The following is a 20,344-nucleotide window of genomic DNA, read 5'->3' on the forward strand; positions in this document are numbered from 1 at the left end:
GAGTGGTTGGGCCAACTCTGAGAGGGAGCAAGATGGTTCCTTCAGTGGTGCACTCCAAATTGTCATATGCCTTGATGGTGATCACCTCATTAATGATATCAGCCTCAATGTATCCTAACTATTTGATGAACTTTAAGGTACATAAATTCAAATCAGATCCATTATCGATCATGACCCATTTGATAGAAAAGTCAAAAACCATGATAGCTATGCAAAGTGGAAGAAAATGATCGGGTTCAACTACTGGGATATCTATGGTTTTGAAGGATAAAGCACATGATGTGGAAATATGGCCAACCAAGTTGAGAAACTCAATGGCATTTATGTCAGAGGGGATGTGTGACTCATGTAAATTACTATCGAGGATCTCTTGATAAAGTGGGCTTGTTCGTAAGAGATCCAGAATGGAAATCTAAGCCAGTGTGTTTCCAAGGTGTTCCAAGATGCTATACTATGGTCCTAATGAGGGCAATCCTAATGGAGATGCTCTAGATGGAGGTGGTCCTAATGGTGTAGACATAGGTGGGCTAGCTATATTGAGTCATGTTCGGCAATAGTAATTGCACACTGGGTATCTGGGTCTTTGATGTTTATAACATTGATAGATGGCTCAACTTGTGATATGCAGCTGATAAGGCTCCCATAATCCAAGTATGTTGAAGTATAGTTCTAAGACTTGTCTTGATTGTCACCTTGTTTTCCTTGAGTATTGTTTAGTCTATTGACAAGGGGGTTTGCAAGTGCTTTTCCTAGGTTTTTGTTATGAGGAGGGAAATTATTTTGATACATCATTAATCCTACATTAGGTGAAGCTTGTGCCCCCACTATGATTTCCTTTTTGTCAATGAGGTCCCGGATATAATCCTCAAGTTGCATGAATTTAAGGGTAGTGTGTCCTTTGACATGATGGAATTTGCATAACTCATTATCCTTGTACCAGGATTCTCTAGATTGATTGGGCTCCAAAGGTTGTGTTTGTGGATACCAAACAAGGTTATCTTTGGCTAGTTTTTCATATATTAAATCAAGAGGTTCCCCCAATGGGGTGTATGTGCATGGTTACCATTAAACATGGGGTTTAGTACCTATCAAAAGTGTGATAGAATTGGTTTGGTTATGATGAGTAGGTACTTGTTGATTGGTCTGCATAGGTGGTTGTTGATATACAGGGGGTTGTTGTTGATAAGGTTGTTAACAAAATGTGGTGGGAATATTAGTTGCTGCCCCAATGATATGAACACTGCGGGTTTTAGTGGCACCATCTATCACTGTATTTTTTTTTTTATTCCAATATCAAGTTTTGTCATTGTTGGGACCTTAGTCTTTGGTTTTTTCTTTGTAAAGCCTGATCACACCATCCTTAATGAGGCTCTATTCAAGTCCTATCCCCTTTTCCTTAATGTCTCTATATGTTTGCAGACAGTTTATAACCATTTGATGGGAAAAAATAGGGTGTTCATTATTTATGAACATTTTGACAAGATGATATTTGAGGATGGTACATGAGATCCTAGTTGTGATTATTTGCCAATGTTGTAAGTATTCAGCAAGGCTTTCTCCTCCTTTCTACTTAGTATGAACTAGGTCCATGATAGATAATTTAGTTTCAACAAGATGGGTGTATTGAGCCATAAAGGCTTTAGAAAGATCAGTAAAAGTTTTAATAGTGCCCTGAGGGATACGACAGAACCATTCTAAGGCTGGTCCTCCTAGGCTTTTTGGAAAGAGTTGCATGAAGAACACATCATTATAAGCCACCTCTTGAAAATGCATATAGAATTCCTTCACATGTGTGACTGGATCACTTTTCCCCCTAAATTTTTCAAACTTGGGGATCTCAAAATGTTTAGGAAACAGTGATGGTTTTGTCAAATGGGTATGGGTAGTCATTCTCAAACTTGAAAGTTTTAGAGTCTGTCCCATCTTTGAGGTCTTTGAGAGCATTTTTCATCTCTTTCCATTCAGAGATTATAGGTGGAGGAGCGAGTGCCCTCGATCCAAGTGCCCCCAGTGTAGGATACATGCTAGGATCTGAAGGTTGATATGGAAAACCCTGGTTGCCATATAGCATCTATGGAAAAATAGGTTGCACAACTGGTGGGGTGGATGCTTGAGTTGTTAGAATGTGGGTTGTGCATATTGTTGCATCTACTAAGGAGATGTTTGGTGTGGAAGGTAACTATGAGGCTACTGCCATATGGGATAGTTTTGTGTGGGTGCTTGAGCTTACTATTGGCATGAAGACTATGGCTAAAAGGGTGGTAATGTTGGTAATGCCTTAGCCATGCTTTGGGAATATATAAAATACCCAATATATGTGGTTTGTGCTCCTACTTGAGAGTATGATTGATTATGAATAGGTGAAAGGTAATTAATCTATGGTAGAGCATTCATACCAAGGAATTGTAGTGGTGGGGTGGTTTGGCTATTGCCTAAAGGTGGCATAGAAAAGTAGTTGGTAAGGGGTGGTAGTGAATAGCTATGTGAGGTGATGGACAAAAGTGCTTGAGGTGTGGACATGGTTGCAATTCTAGGGGGAAGGCTAGTGGTAGGGCCCTATGTCATAGAAACATTCCAAGGTCCCAAAGGAAATGAGGCTAAAGAGCTTTGGCTAGCTACAAATATGTTGATAGTGATGTTAGGTGGGATGGAAGATGATGTATTTGACCCTAGTGGCGGCATTTACATAGTAGATGGACTAGATGTGATGTGAGGTGGATGCAAAAAGTTAGTGCTACTAGATGCAAATGGAGGATTTGGTGGAGTAGGAAAATGAGTAGTGGAAGTAGATGTAGATGGTACACTTGGGGTTGGTTGCGATGTAGTATGTACTATGGGTTGAGTGAGAATGGGATGGGTGTTTTGTGGAATGGGAACAAGCACCTAAGTTGAGGGTATATTTGGGTCTGTTGGTCTACCTAAAGTGGTTGCCATCCAAACAAAGGGTGAGTAGGATCTATTATGTCGATAGGTGGTGGATGCCCAAACTCAAAAGCACCAACATTATCCCTTAAGAAATTTTCCATGATGGTTTCTTTGTTTCGGTCTATGATGGCATTCACAATGGTGGCATGACCAAGTTGGTTCATGAAAGCCTCAATATCTAGACAGGAACTTGGCTCTTTTGGGATTTGTGGTGGTGGATCTAATGGCATCATGGAAACTATAGGGTACAACTAAGCTCAAGATGTGTTACTACTATGACTAGAACCCATGTCCTTCTTTTTCTATGTGTTCCTACTAAAACATGTGGTGGGTGGCATCAAAGGATGATATTCCTATGGATGAAAATGCAAAGAGGGATGATGTTAGGTATATATGATACTTTAGGAGTCTAGATGATATGGTGCTAGGTGAAAGAGGTTGTCTTTCTCTAAAATATGAGTATGGAAATGTGATGGTGACATGAAAAGTGTGGCCCTAACCTTTGGCTCAAGGTGATGTGGGACACAAATGACAACCTATTTCTAGAAAATGTTGAGTTTCAAGAATAACTAGGATGGTGAGATATATGATACTAAAAGTTTCTATGTAATTGAGGGAATAGTTGGACATGCTAGGGTTTATGAATGCATGTGGAGGATTCTTTTTTGAAAATCTAAGATGAGAGGAGGTGATCCTATTTCTAAATGTTTGTGTGTGTTAGTGAGGTTTCTAAATGAGAGACTAAACCTATAAGTTCACAAGTGTGTATGGAAAGAAGGGGGACCTAATCAAAATGAGTAACACTAGAATTGTTGATAAGGCTCTTATTAACACCGTGCTAAAGAGTTAGGTTCTATATTTTGTAGTCCCACTTAGTTTGTAATGCTACCTCTACATCGTCTTTCTGAATTTGATCTAGTTTGGCAATTCTTGGGTTGGGGGTGTATTTCTTTTGTTTAGCTTCTATTTCTCTATAAAATAGTATTTGTGGAAGTTTAGCCTTTTTGAACTTAGTCTTGGGATGGCCTAACATGAGATATTTCTAAGGGATTTTGATCACAATTGTGGGTTTTTGGAGGTAGTGACTACACTAAGTATACCTTTTGGACCTTGGGTTGGACACAAATCGATTGAGAAATAGCTATGGTTTCTTCAACAATGGAAAAGTTTGAGTGAAGTGGGACAAGCCTGACTTTAGGTTTTGTTGCAAATGAACTTGCTAACAAACTTTTGGTCAAGAGAAAAATGTGATATTTTTTATCAAGTAGGATAGATAACAAGGATAATTTGGAAAGAGTGACTTTTTGGATAAATGGAAAAAGGGTTATTTGCAACTAGATTTTGTAGGGTATTTTGTGGGTTTCCAGATAACAAGTATAGGTAAGGATAAACCAAGAAGGCAAGATGTTGTTGTGAATGGTCTTGCTAACAACCATTTTTCATATGCAAAGATGGGGTTTTTGAAAGGAAATATGTGATATTTTTGGTCAAGTAGGATAGATAGCAAAGGTATTTTGAAAGGAGCAAAACTTTGGACCAAGAAAAGAGGATTCGTAACTAGGACTTTCTTTAATGATTTTGTTGTTTTTGAGGGAATAAGTATAATTTTTTGGCAAAGAAGAAAGTTGGACCAATAAGATAATCAGTTGTTGCAAATGGACTTGCTAACAACTACCTCTTCAAGATAACAAAGGTGGAATTTCTTTGATATGAAGGTTTTTGTGAACAAACAGTTTCTCAAAGGACAAAGAAGCTTTGAGAAAGACAAATAGATTATCTCTTTAGCGAAAGGATTTTTGATAGTAACCATAGAATTGTGTATGTTTTACAAATATTTTTGATGGGTCTTGAGCACAAGACAATTCAAACACACACTTTATCCCTAAGGTCAATTTTTTTATTGCAATATGCTATTCAATGGCCCACAACTTGATGTCTCCTAATTCTAGTGCAATATGTCCCTCTCATCAAAGAGGTGAGTCGATACAAGAGTCGATCATAAAATGATACACATCAAAGAATCTTCAAGGCATAGCAAATAGAAGTTCCCCTTCTATAGGAACAACCCTTGGAGATGAATCCCAAGTGGCCTTATGCATCTAACGAGGGAGCACAATGGTGAGTAATCTTGAGGGATGCTATTTCCCTTACACTATGAATGAACATACCATGGAAAAAAGTGAGATACTTTTGACTAAAAAGGGTTGTAAATGGGTCTGTGGAGTCTTTCAAATGGTTTTTAGGTATGTAATCCACTTAAGAATCTATTCCAAACATGGTAAAATCATGGGAAAGTTTTCCCACCTCAGGCTACCTCCAGAAAAATATTGCCTGGACTTGAATGATGGAGCGTGAAAATTTACCTTTCCCCTTATTTATATACCAGCTAGACTTTTTACTAGTTTGAGCTTCTCACCAAAGGGGAAGCGCTTCCCAAAGGTGGATGAACTCACTAGAAGCACTCTTAAGTTGTTGCGGATGGTATTGCTAACAACTTCAGTACATGTGTCACATATTTTAAGGTCTTACTTTGCATGAAAAGAGAGAAGCCCAAGATGTGCTAAAATGCACAATCTCAAAACATGCAAGACATAGGATTCATTACTATTTGGACACTTTAATGCTCTATTCTATGATTTGAAAACACATGTGTTTAACATAAAAAGATTTGTTCCAACTTCACAGTGTCATCAAAAAAAATGAATAAAGTCAACAAAAGGGAAATTGAGTGCAAAAGCTTTCAAAGAGGAGGAATAAGAGAGTTTTGACCTTAGGGTATTGAAGATTTGATGAAGTTTATTTTAAGCCCCAAATTTGAAGTGTTTGCACATAGTGTTCATTAACCCTCAAAACAAAATTTTCATTGCAATGGTTAATTTTAATTCTTAATTACTCATTCCATGAAAGACAAAAAGCAAGATTTTGTTTAGTTTTAAGCTATTTAACAGAAGATTATGATGATGAAACCTACAGAAAACAAGTCAGCATAAAAATCTACACAAGAAAATGTCAAAAATTTGAACCAAGTAATTATCACTGCAAACTCATGGTTTTAGGCAGTGATCCTGTAGGCACAAGAATGCGTGCAAGGGTCACAGGAATGCAGGCACAAGACTAGTGAAAAAATGCAAAAAATTAGGTCGTGGGATAAAATAATACAGAGCAATCCTACGACCAAGCAATCCCACAGGGTGAGTTATCAGCATTCTCATAGGAAAATTCTTCAGTGAGTTTGACTAGTCAATGCTAGAAATTGGTTTGAAATTTTGTCTAGTTAGAGGTGGCATTAATGAAAGCAATAATCAATAATCTTGTAGGCAATTCCAGCATTCCTACAAAAAAAAGTTTCATGGGTTGTAGAGAGAATTTTGGGATATGTGCAAAAACTGGGTGATGATGACCTATGAACTCATTGTCACAGGTTTGTGTTCCTATCAGTGTATAGCTGCAATCTCATAGTCATGGGATCACATTCCCTAGGTCACAGAATCATGAATAATAGGTTTTCTGAAGTGTCTAAAAATGGGAAACAATTAGATGGCTGGGAGCATAATTTTCCAAAGGTAACCTACATACCTACAACAATATCAACAAACTTCCTACAAAAACTCACAAGCACAAAAGGTTACTTTGGTTAATTTAACACAAAAATCCAACAATTGATTAGATTGACCCAAATGTAGGGTCCCACCAAGTGTGCCAAAATGTATCAACTAATTTAGTATTTTAAGATGAATACTAACTATTAAATGAAAGCATTAACAATACTAAACAAGCCAACACTTAAGATAGGACTGCAAGTTATCACCACAAAAGGAAGCAAACCAAGAATGGTAGGCTCCTAATGGTATAACACATGATACAAAAGATTTGTCCCTAATGAAGATATGTATGCTCACAAGTATGCTCAAGCTTTAAGTGGATGGATGGTGTTCATGAAGGGTGGTCTCAACAATGAAGTCATGGAGGTATTTTAACATTATAATGGTATTTTGGTAGTTTTCAAGCTCTCAAAATAGCATTGTAACTTTGTATGGAAGGTGGATGATTTTTTTCAAGGGAGAGGATTTCATTTATAGGCCAAAGGGTAGAGAGATGGATGGTTAGGATGCAAAGATGACAAATTGGTAAGGGAGGGCTAGGATGCAAGGAGAAGAGAGCACATGGATTGTGCTTGTTTAGCACCAATAAGGAGGTGACACTTGTCACAAGGAGGATGAATGTGAGAGGATAGGATAAGGGTTGGTTAAGGGAGTAAAGAGGGCGGTTGAGTATGTAAGAGACATGTAAGAGTCATTAAGGGAGGTGTAAGAGATATTTTGGAGATGTGAGAGGTGTGGTTGAGTTTGTTGACTTTGGCTTGGGTTAGCAAGTCTTGACTCTTGCTTAAAATTGTGCACATGCTTAGGAGGGGGATTAGGATTATCTTAGAAAGGGGGTTAAGAGGGCAAGTAGCTTAGCTTTGATGGGATGGGTTAGTTAGGTGGATAAGTGAGGTTAGTATGGGTGAATGGGTTGGATTAGGGGTTAGGATAGAATTTAGGAAGGCTTTTAGGATTTTAGGTATTTTATTAAACGATTTATTCAATAAAATTTGATATAGAATTAAATTGAAGAGATTTGAGGATTTATTCAATTTAATAGAGGAATAGGGATTTAATTGATAAATTGATTTTGGGTTATCATTTGATTTTATCGATTGGACTATAGTTAATTTAATTAATTAATTAACTAGGGGATGATGATTAATTAACTAAATAATAAATATTTAATCAATAATGTCTTTGGAGATGACTAAATATGATTATTTAGTGATATAATCAGATTTAGGTGTCTACAATTCTCATGATCAAATTTTCATTGTCCAAGAATTTCTCTGTTGGATTCCTTCTGCATACATCTATTATTTTCTCCATAGTACATCTTTCACTACTCATAATATCAGTAACAGATAAGAATGGAAATCTCATAAGTACATGAAAGAAAATATAATTAATCAGAGATTAAAATCTAAATACACCATTCTTGGTTCTCTTAATCTTCTCTAAGTTTTCAATAAGTTGTACTCTTAGAATTTTACTTAAATTCACTTGTTCTTTCTCAACACATATCTTATAAGCTACATAAATAAATCTTGTTGATAACTCATCATTCTTAGAACTTGCACATAAAGAGTATACAATGATTCTTCTTAAGAATCTTACATCATGTTGTTGGATGGTGTTAATCATCATTGATTTGCCATTGTAAATTGCCTTAGTGTAATTTTCAACCTTCTTCTTAACCAATTTCTCAGCAATAGGTACACTACCTTGTTTGCTAAGACCAATGACCTCATAAAGAAGGTCGACAAAGATGTCAACTATAGTATCTACCATCCAAATCTTTCCATTATGGATTCTGCTTAATATAATCTTTTTGGTGTAGGTTTTTGCTCAAAATTACTTTTGCCAAATCACTTTTGTGTGCTCTTAGCTTCTGAGATGATCACAATATAGAAATAATCAATTCTATGTTCCTTTTATTCATCAAGAACTTTCATTGATTTCATACTTCACTCAATCAAAAAAGCCATTTATTTTGCTCTGAAATCAAATATCTACTTGAGATCAAATGTTTGGTTTTTGAATGCTATCTAAAGTTCACCATAACTTCCTCTCATCATGCCAATGCTTCAGAAAATTTCACTTCATAAATTTTTTTGTAGAGACATACATTTCATCTTCTCCCATAGAGTAAACTATCTTTGTTATAATAGTAGCTCTTATTTCCTTCATAACTTGTTCCAATAAGCTTTGAATTGCAAGAGAGCTTAACTAACATCCAAGCTCATCAAGATACATCTTTCCTCAACCTCACTATGATTGACTCAATCTCAGTTTCTAATTCTGGTGTTGTAAACAAGCTTAATTCAACTTGGTTGTATCAAACTCAATTATTGACTTCAATTTTCCTATATCACCATCATCTAACTTTTCTTCTAAGATGTATAATCCTTTTATGAATGCCTCATTAAGTTCTTCTCATAGTTCAACAACTACATTTGTTTGTTCTTCATTTTCTTTCTTAGTTCTAGAGTCATTCTCATAATTCCTTCTATCATTTCTGAAGTTCCTCCCATTGTTGCTTCTATTTTCAAAGTTTCTTCCAGGATTCCTTCTATCATTTTTGAATTTTCTTTTATTATTTCTTCTATCCATTCTATAGTACATTTTTGTATGTCTAAAATTGTTGCATAATTGACATATTAGGGTTCTTCTTCTAGGGATTTTTTGATCAATAGGTGCTTGACAATTCTGGGCTATGTGTCCAAATTTTTTATACTTATAACACATAATTTTCTTTCTCCTAATGTCATTTCATTATATCTTATTCTATCTATAGGTTTAGTGTTTCCAAACAATCTACTATTTCTTCTATCATTATCATATTTAGATTTTCTATAATCAATTGCATTATGACCAATACCATGGCAATTATGACAGTAAAATTTTATAACATGATTAAATGATCTATTTTTACAATTTCTTTTCATATGACCTATTTCATTACATGAAAAGAATTTACCTCTAAATTCATACCTGGTTTCCATAGGAGATTCCACTTGCTTCAGTTCATCAAATTTCACAGTTTCCTTCTCAACTTCTTTGGATTTATTAGAAGACTGACTAGATTCAATCTTATCATCAAATTTATCTTTCTCTTTTGGATCTAATTTACTTTTAGGTTTATTTGTAGACATGTTAAATATATAACCAAGACCAGTTTTATCAAAGGTAAGTCATTGTATTGACATAAGTTCATCAAGATTTTCTCTATTACTATAAATTTTTTCAAGTTGTTGCTTGCACTAAGTTAGTTCACCTTTCACAATAGTGTTGTACTTATAAAGTTCTTCATGATCTTCTTTCAATGTTTCAAATTTAGATTTCTTCTTTGCTAGACTTGCTCTAAGATCTGAATTTTTAGTCTTCAAATCATATTCAATTTTGCTAGGATCATTCCTCAAACTCAAATTTAAATTGGTAATCTTCAATTTATGCTTCAAGATCTTGTACTCTATTTTCAGTTTTGAATAATCATCATCATCAATAGATTTAGTATATTCAAGCTTGGATTTGAGATGTTCAATCTTGTCCTTCAATTGTCCAATGTATACTTTGGAGTCTTCATATCTATCTTTCAGCTTATCTATTTCCCCAATAAGGAGATCAATTTTTTCAGATGCCTCTTCAACGTTCTATTGACAATTGGCTAATAAAGATATGTAATTGTTGTCATTTATGGCAACACATAATGTACATGCTCATAGGAAACCTCAGAAATAAAGATACTTAGTCTTTGGCAATCATAAAATTGTCTAAGTATAGAATTTGGTTTACAGCATTCTATTGATTTGTTTATAACTTGTTGTTGATGGCATATTATGACTAGTAAAGTTAGATGGAGATAGTATACATGTTTTTTATGATGTGTATAACCTTAGAAGTTAGTATAGATTATACAAAATAGAGATAATCATGTTTGAAGTGAAATAGAATAGAAAAATTGAAGGAAAAGATTATTTTATTTACAAGATAATTACTTGTCCAATTAGGGCTAACATCCTAGATGTTTACTCTAAGTTGGAAAAGTGGATTGTGGTCTTAGCTAACCTAGCAGAAATTTGTGTAAAGGCACGGTATTTATGCAAAGGACATTTTGTGATCAGAAGTGTGATTATGATTTTAATTATAAATGCTATGTTATAATTGTGATTATATGCAAACTTTTGTGAAAGCAATATATGCAAAGTTTTATATGTACTATTTTGTGATCTGAGATTGAGATAAAGATCAAAGATCAGTCAAGGAAGAAGATATAGTAACTGTATTCTAAATGTCTAATAACTTGTTTGGGCAATGAGTTCTTCTTGTAATTAGAAGTGCATGTTTGGGTAGTGAGCTCATCTTGCATCTACTGTACCTCAACTCTTAACAAGGTTGAAATCTCCTAATACGGATTCAAAGTCTCCTAATAGGGGCTCCTTATACTAAATTTTCTCATTGCCTCTTAATAAGGTCCATCCTCTAACAAGGAACTTATATATTAGTATATTATCTAGTGGGTACCATCTACACCGAGGTTTTCCTTGGCCAGGGTTTCCCTAGTTAACAAAATGTGGTGTTATGAGTTATCTTTGTGCATTGTTACTGTTACTATTTAGCATTACTTTATTACTTTTTTATGCATGGTTTAAAGTAAGAAATAATATCTAGTTGGTGACTAAAGTTTTTAGATTACTGATTCACCCCCACCCTCTAGTAATCCCTATTTCTAACAATTGGTATCAGAGCTCAGTTACTTTGAAGAGGCTTAATAGATTGAGTAATATCCCTATGGATATGGAAAATTTGATGAAGAACCTTGAAGGAAGAGATAAGTTGAAGGATAGATATGAAGACTCCAAAGTATACATTGGTCAATTGAAATAAAAGATTGAAAATCTCAAATCCAAGCTTGAATCTACTGAATCTAGAACTAGTGATGATGATTATTCAAAATTGAAGACAAAATATATGATCTTGAAGTGTGAACTAAAAATTACAAATCTAAAATTGACTTTGAGAAATGATCCTAGCAAAATTGAATCTGATTTGAAGACTAGGAATCCAAATTTGAGAGCAAGTCTAGCAATGCAAAAATTTGAGTTTGAAATATTGAAAGAAGATCATGAAGAACTTTATAAGTACAATACTATTGTGAAAGGTGAATTAACTTAGTGCAAGAAGTAGCTTGAGAAGCTTTATTCTAGCAGAGAAAAGCTTGATGATTCAATGTCAATACAGAGACCTACTTATGATAAGACCGATCTTGGTTATCTAATTAACATGTCTAGAAAGAAACTTGAGATTATATCAGATCCAAAAGAAAAAGACAAATCTAATGATAAGATTAAATCCAATCAATCTTCTGATAAATCCAAAAAAATTGAGGAAAACAATGAAGATGAAATTTTGGATGAACCAAAGCAAGTGGAATCTCCTAAGGAAACTAGTTATGAATTTAGAGATTTAAAAGATTTATGTAATGAAATAAGGCATATGAAAAGAGATTGTACAAATAAGTCATTTAATCATGTTAAGGACTTTTATTGTCATAATTTTCATGGTATGGGTTATAATGTAATTGATTGTAGGAAACCTAAGTATGATAATAATAGAAGGAATAGTAGAATTTCTAGAAATACTAACCCTACAAATAGAAGAAGATCTAATGAAAGGACATCAATTGAAGGAAGATCTTATGAGATAAAGACAAATTGTGTGCTATAAGTGTAACAAATTAGGACACATTTCTTAGAATTTTCATGCACCTAATGATCAGTAGAATCCTAGAAGTAGAGCATTGGTATGTTAGTTATGCAAAAAATTTGTACATACAGCAAAGTATTATAGAATAGACAAAAACTTTGGAGATAGAAGGAGCATTGGAAGAAACTTCAAGAACAAAAGGAATGATGGAAAGAACATCAAAAATGATAGAAGGAACCATGAAAAGAACTCTAGAACTAATAGAGACAATGAGGAACAAAAAAAAAAAATTTAGTGAACTTTGAAAGGAACTTAATGAGGCATTTGTGAAAGGAGTAGATATCTCAAAAGAAAAGCTAGATGATGATAAGATAGGAAGATTGAAGTTAGTTGTTGAGTTTGATTCAACTAAGTTGAATTAAGCTTGTTCATAGCATTAGAATTTGAGAACTTCATCTAGAGATGGAACTAAAGGTAGTGAAGTTGGGAAAAGGTGTATCCAATTATGTTTAGATGATACCTAAGCTTGCTTATAATTTGGAGCTTATCTAAGCAAGTTATGAAGGATTTTAGTGTTAATGGTATTGCAATAAAGGTTAATTCTGTAATAGAAGATGAAAAGTACTTTTTTTAGAGAATTTCATGGAATGAAGTCTTGTAGAGTTTTTTAATGATGAAAAATAGCTATGGAAAACCTCAGGTGGCATTGGAATATTGGATAAATGATCTTGAGCAGTTATTTTATTATAGAACATAATCAATGGCTTTTTTAATTTTTGCAAAGTATGCAATTAATGCAAGTTCAAGTTGATGGAATAAATGGAGTATAGAATTGATTTTTTACTTCATTGTGAATACATCTAAAGTGAAGAGAACTAAGAAGCAACTTGTCTGAGTGATTTTGAAGCAAACCCTATTTTCAGAAAGAGGTATTTTATCATTTTTCCCCCAAATTTGTTTGGTATAAGTTCATATTTGATAGAATCATGGATATGTTAGTAGTTCACAATATTGAAAATGAGGATAGACCTAAGTTTAAGGTTGTTTCTCTAAAACCTAATAAAGGAAACTCTAACTCAGCATTGTATCTTGAAGATGTAGGAAGTTCTTTGAATGATAAGTTTGAGTCAATTGGTAGTGAATACATGAACAAGGATATGGAATTAGTTTTCAATCATAACATGACTGTGAAGCCTAGATTTGAACATTTAAAGGAACTAGACCTATTTAAATATCATTTCTATCATGAGTTAGACATAGACGAGTGGACATAGATCATATTGAGTAGGATACATGATGGAAAACTATGGATGCAAGATAATGTAATTAATATTTTTGTCAACCTTATTCATGAGGTAACTGGTCTTAGTAAAGAAGGAAGTGTGCCTATAGGTGAAAAAATGGTCAAGAAGAAAGTTGAGAGTTATACTAAAGTGGTATATAATGGAAAGTTCTATGGTGTTCAGCACCATCAAGCAAGATGACATAAGATTTTTGAGTAGAATCATTGCATATTCTATATTTGCAAGCTCAAAAATTGATGAACTATTAGCCAGATTCATCTATGTAGCCTATAAGATATGTGTAGAGAAGGAACAAGTGAATCTTAGTGAAATTCTAAGAATGCAACTCTTAGAAAACCTAGAAAGGATCAAGAGGACAAAGAATGGTGTGTTTAGATTCCAGTCATTAATCAATCGCATATTCTTTCATGTACTTAAATGATTTCCTTATTTATTAGTCATAGAAATAATGAGAAGTGATAGATGTATAATGGAGAAGATTACAAAAGTATGCAAAAGGCATCCTGCGGATAAGATATTGGATAGTGGCAATATGATAATGAGAACATATCATAATGAAATGAAACAGAGATTCAAAATTGCACTTGCAAATATAAATAGATTTAAGGAAGACATTTGTGTTTTGGTTGATACAAATTTTACCTATATTCAAGTAGTGGAACCTCAGGAAACATTTCTTGATCCCTTCGATTATGAATTAAATGATGATACAGTAGTCAGTTATATTGATTTATTATTGAAATTAGAGAAAGGAAAAGTAGAAATATAGATTTGATATCTATGATGAGATTACCCAATCATCTCATTAGGCAACCTTGGAGAAGGCATCACACAAGAAAATAGAATCCATTATGAAGAAAGTACTATTAGATGATGATATGATAGAGAGTGAGTCTAAGGCTATAAAGAAAACTATGAAGAAAGGAATATTGATTGTGCAACCTTTATCAATATCTATTGTAGAAACATTTTTAGAGAAAAGCATTCTATATATAGTAGTGTCAAATGTGCAGCCTAGCGAGCCTAAGAGAAAATTTGAAAGATTGGTGGAAGTAGTGACCACCAAAACAAAGAGAGTAAAACAACAAGCCACCAGACTAGGAAAAAGATAGAAAACATTGTTGACAATTGTTGAGTCCATTGATGAAAACTAAGAGATCAAGCAAGTAGAGAAAGAAACATTGTTAAAGCAATTAGCAAGCAAAGCTTAGCAACCTTGGAAGAAAAAGATAGAGAATAGCAATGCAACTATTTCTAATGAAGGTAACTTTGTTCAAATGAACAAAATTTATGATTTGTATAATAGTTTTGAGAAAGATTAGATTGATATATCCACTATGAGATATATTATAGAAAACAATTTGAAATTATAGGATATTGAGGGTGTAGTAAACTAGAAAGTCTATGATAGACTCATAGTGAAGAAGACACCTGCAAGAGAAGATGATCTAGAACTTTAGAAGTATATGTTTAGAACTATTTGAAAGACTAAAAATGAAGAAGAGATAAAAATATTGTGGAATAATCTTGCACCATATTTGAGAAATAAAATGAGACCATTTCTATTTATGGTTCATGAAAAAGATAAACTAAGAAGTGAGACTGCTACAGCTATCAGTCAAATGTTGACAAAGTCAAAGGTAGCATCTCCTCCAACACCTAGAACCTCAAAAGTATTAGTGAGTGGTGACACTGTGCAAATTGATCAGATCAATGTTACCATTAGCATTGATGATACTAATCCATTTAAATGATCCAAACTAAATGAACCACATACCAAGGATATTGAAGATAAACTAAGATAAATTGTAGAAGAGAAGAGGCTACTTGAAGAAGAGAAGAATAAAATAAAGGAGGAAAAGCAAAAATTACTTGAGAATAAGAAGAGAAAAAAGAAAGAGGAGGAAAAGAATAGGATGGCAGAGGAAGATGAGAGGAAGATATTGGAAGAGAAGAGAGGAACAAAATAGGAAGCTTAGAAACAAAGGGAGGATGATACTAAACCATCTAGTTCATCTACTCCACTCTCTCTTCACAATTTAGCTACTAATGATGATGATCAAATAGATTTTATCTCATCCATATCCAATCTTAATTAGAAGAATAGGATAGTAAAGAGCCTATAGAAAACCTTGATGGAGGTTACTGACAGACTACATAATACTTTGGTAGTGTAGCACACCAAATCTAATCTAGAACAAAGGGCATGAGCAGTGCTGAAATCATTTGATGAAGAATTTACTAACTTGTTGAATTTTGTAGAAGAAAAGGCACAGATTCCATATGATGCTAACCTTTTTAGCACCATCTATCAGAACATTAAGAATGATTTGGTTAATCTTGATACTTGTATCAAGAAACTTTGAAAATATAAATAGAATAAGAAAACTTTGTATATCAAGTGTACTTTATCATACAAGTTGACCAAGGAAATCAATGGTTCGATAGAAGGAAAGATGAGTGAGCTAGAGGCTTTATCAAGCTAGATCTAGCATCCATCCTGCAAAGTTGTTGATTTTGAAGGACAAGTGGCCAATATTGACAGTGATATTAGGAAATTGGAACTTTAGAGGGAACAAATTTTGAAGAGGATATCAAATTTCAAAGAGTCTATTGCTTTGAAAGTATCTTTTTTTGAGAAATAGTTTGAGGAATGTGTCAAGTCAAAGGACACATATTCTAACTTTTTTATTTAGATCTTAATGTAGTTGAGATTGCATCATATGCTCTATGGGTAATTCAAACCTCAACTAAATTCACCAAGGAGACATGGACTAAGGGTATGGATAGTCTAAAGGAAAATTTTGATGATTGCATGAAGATCCTATCAGCATAAGGAAGGATAGCATTTTTGATATTTTTGGACAGATTTCTAACATTTTGACCTTTGTTGATGTCAAAGGGGGAGTAGTTGTAGAAAATTGGAAGAAAATTTGGAAAGTTCTTGAATCATCAAAAGGGAATAATATTGTAAGTACACAATATGGAACATATTTTAAGGGGGATCATATATAAAGTTGGACAAATTGTAATAGATGTAATATGTTTATTTTGTTGTGTTAAGTTTTTGTCACTTAGACAATTTCCCCTATTTTGTTGCCATCAATGCCAAAGGGGGAGATTGTTGACAATTGGCTAATAGAGATATCTAATTATTGTCATTTTTGGAAACACATGATGTACATCTCATATAAAACCTCTAAAATAAAGATACTTACTATTTGGTAATCAAAATATAGTCTAAGCATAGAATTTGGTTTATAGCAATGTATTCTTTTGTTTATAACTTGTTGCTAACATCATATTATGACTAGAAAAGTTAGATGGAGATATTATACATGTTGGTGATGATGTGTATAACCTTAGAAGTTAGTATAGGCTATATGGAACATAGATAATCATGTTTGAAGTGAAACAAAATAGAAAAATTGAAGGAAAGGATTATTTTGTTTACAAGATAATTACTTGTCCAATTAGGGCCAACATCCTAAATGTTTACTCTAAGTTGGAAAAGTGGATTTTGCTCTTAGCCAACCTAGTAGAAATTTTTGTAAAGGCATGGTATTAATGGAAAGGATAATTTGTGATCAGAAGTGCAATTATGATTGTGATTACAAGTGCTATGTTGTAATTGTGACTATATGTGAACTTTTGTGAAAGTGATTTAAGAAAAAATTTATATGAGCTATTTTGTGATTCAAGATCAAGCTAAAGATCAAAGATCAATCAAGGAAGAAGATATAGTACCTATATTATAGAAGTCTAATTAATTGTTTGGGCAGTGAGCTCATACTGTAATTAGAAGTGCATGTTTGAGCAGTGAGCTCATCTTGCATCTATTGTACCTCAACTCCTAATAGGGTTGGAATCTCCTAACAAGGATTTAAATTCTCCTAATAAGGACTCCTGTTACTAAATTTTCACATTGACTCCGAACAGGGTCCATCCTCTAACATGGAACTTATATATCAATATATTTTCTAGTTGGTATCATCCCCACTGGGGTTTTCCCTTGGCCAAGGTTTCCCTAGTTAAAAAAATATGGTGTTAGGAGTTATTTATGTGCATTGTTAATAGTATTGTTCAGCATTACTTTATTGCTTTGTTATGCATAGTTTAAAGTAAGAAATAATATCTAGTTGGCAACTAAAGTTTGTAGATTACTGATTTACCCCCCCCCCCCCCCCCCCCAGTAATCCCTATTTCTAACAAGTTCTTCATCAACTATTCCATATCCATAGGGATCTTAATCAAGTTATTAAGCCTCTTTTGAGTAACTAGGCTTTGATACCAATTTTTAGAAATAGGGGATACTGAGAGGGGGGTAAATCAGTATTCTACAAACTTTTGTTTCCAACTAGATATTATTAATTACTTTATATCATGCATAAGAAAGTAAACAAGTAATGTTTAATACAAATAATAATAATCATGCATAAAGAGAACTCATAAGACCATATTTTGTTAAGTAGGGAAACCCTAGCGAAAGGAAAAGCATAGTGGGGATGATACCCACTAGATAGTATAGGGTTATATATGTTTCATGTTAGAGAATGGACCATGTTACAAGTCAATGAGAAAATTTAGTATAGAGATTCCCTTTCAGGAGACTTTGAATTCCTATTAGTAGATTCCAACCCTATTAGGAGTTGTAGTATAGTAGATGGAAGAAGAACTCACTGCCCAAACATGTATTTTCAAATAAAAGAAGAGCTCACTACCCAAACAAGTAATTAGTCCTCAGGTATATAGGTGTTTTAACTTCTTCCTTGACTAATCTTTGACCTCAACTCAATCTCATATCACAAAATTGGGTTCTCAAAAAAATTCCTATATCACTTCACAAAATGTTTGTATGTCACTTGTTACAATGTCTAGAGATTCTTAATATTGATAGGATTACTACCTTCATTACTTAGTCCAATGAGTCTGTAAACATATTATTGTCTTTCATCAAAGGCATGTCACCAACCTAGAACATATCCTTATGACTATGACTTGGGATAATCCTTGTCCACTTGTGGTTGTCAAACTTTGTATAGAACACATGCCTAATAATGTTTAGGTATTTAATATGCTTAAACCCTTGTTTAAATGTTAGGTTTTTATTGAAAACTAGGTCCATGTCATTTTGGATATCATTATCACCTATACTCTCAAACTTAGAGTAAATGTACACTTGAATGTCCTCCACATTTAATACATTGCTAGGTACTTGTGAGAATGCTCCTAATAGGTCATCTTCTAGTGAAATATAGGGATTATTCTTGAAATTTTACCTAGCTCTCTCACTAATATCATATTTAATTGAGGTTTCCATTTCTTTACAAATTGAAACTTTAAAGTGTGATTTGTGCAAGCAATAACTACCTCAAATTCATAAAACTAGGGCTTGTTGAATTTGTTGCTCAAAACAATTTGATTTAGCATTTTAATTTCCTCTAAGAGGTACTTCAATTCTTGCATGATTAAATGGTACTTTAAAACTCTTAACCTTTAAATCACATCCAAATCAATTTTGCATTAATTACACAAGTACACAATTAGCAAAAGGTATTTTCTATTTACCAGTGAACTTATGTTGCTTGGTACACTCACATGTAAACTCCAAATTGTATGCATACATAACCATATCTTTATTAAATATTCTTCTACCTCACATGAACTACACAAGTCTCCAAACTTCACCTAATGTTTTAACTAAGTTTTTTATGATAAGTTCGTAAGATTTTTTTGAAAGAATAAGTTTCTTAATAATATAATGATTGGTTACCAAATATTATTGACTTTGATCTTTTATCAAATGCTTCACTTCACTAACTTTCCAAAACAACATATGAACTTGATGGTACTATAGCTTTAACAAAAGATTCATCAAGGTTTACTTTAAGATCTTTCATGTTTTCTCTTTGATTCTTACTATTATTCTCATTCCTTCCATTTTTGTTCATATTCCTTATAGGATTTGGTTTTCTCATTTTTTTCCTCATCTTCATCCTTAAAAAAAAAAAATTGTGTCCCATGTTATTTCAAATTTGATGGACCATAAAATTGTTTCCATATCTAGGTAATGGCTAACCAATCTATGCTCTACAATATCTAGAAATATGTCCAAAGTTGTTGCACTTATAATACATAATACCATTATTTATAGCATTTATTCCTCCAATAGGTCTATTTTATGTAGGGTTAGTACCTCTAAACATTCTACTATTGTTATGATTATTATCAAATTTAGACTTTCTACAATTTATTGCTCTATGACCAAAACCATGATAATTATAACAATAACCAGAAATAGGTTTGAATGACTTACCCATATATTCTCTTTTCATATGAAAAAATTTATTTCATTCATAACATCTACTTTTGAATTTTTTCATCACTTTTTTAGGTGATTCATCTTTCTCAGAATTCTTAGGTACATCAACTTTCTCAGGTTAATTAACTAGCTTCACTTGTTAAGGTGTATTTTCATATTGACTTGACGCACTTTTGTTCTAATTATCTTCCTTATATTTAGGTTGTTGAATTATAGGATATGGTTCTTTTCTACATTTAAACTTCTTAGCTAATTTTTCTCCAAGGTATCCAAGACTTCTCTTATCATAAGAGGGTTTATGTATAAAGATCTATTCATCAAGGTTTGCACTTCTAGAATATAACTTCTCAAGATATAGCCTAGACTAAGTTAACTCTCCTTTCACAATAGTATTGCACTTCTCAATTTTTGAATACTTAAACTTTGTAGTCTCAAGGTCATATGTTACTTTGGTAAGGTTGGATCTCAGATCTACATTCTCAAATTTCCAATTTGACTGA

This window comes from Cupressus sempervirens, chromosome 11 (assembly GCF_028749045.1).
Source record: "Cupressus sempervirens isolate cs-2001-9-10 chromosome 11, ASM2874904v1, whole genome shotgun sequence".
Taxonomy (NCBI): Eukaryota; Viridiplantae; Streptophyta; class Pinopsida; order Cupressales; family Cupressaceae; genus Cupressus; species Cupressus sempervirens.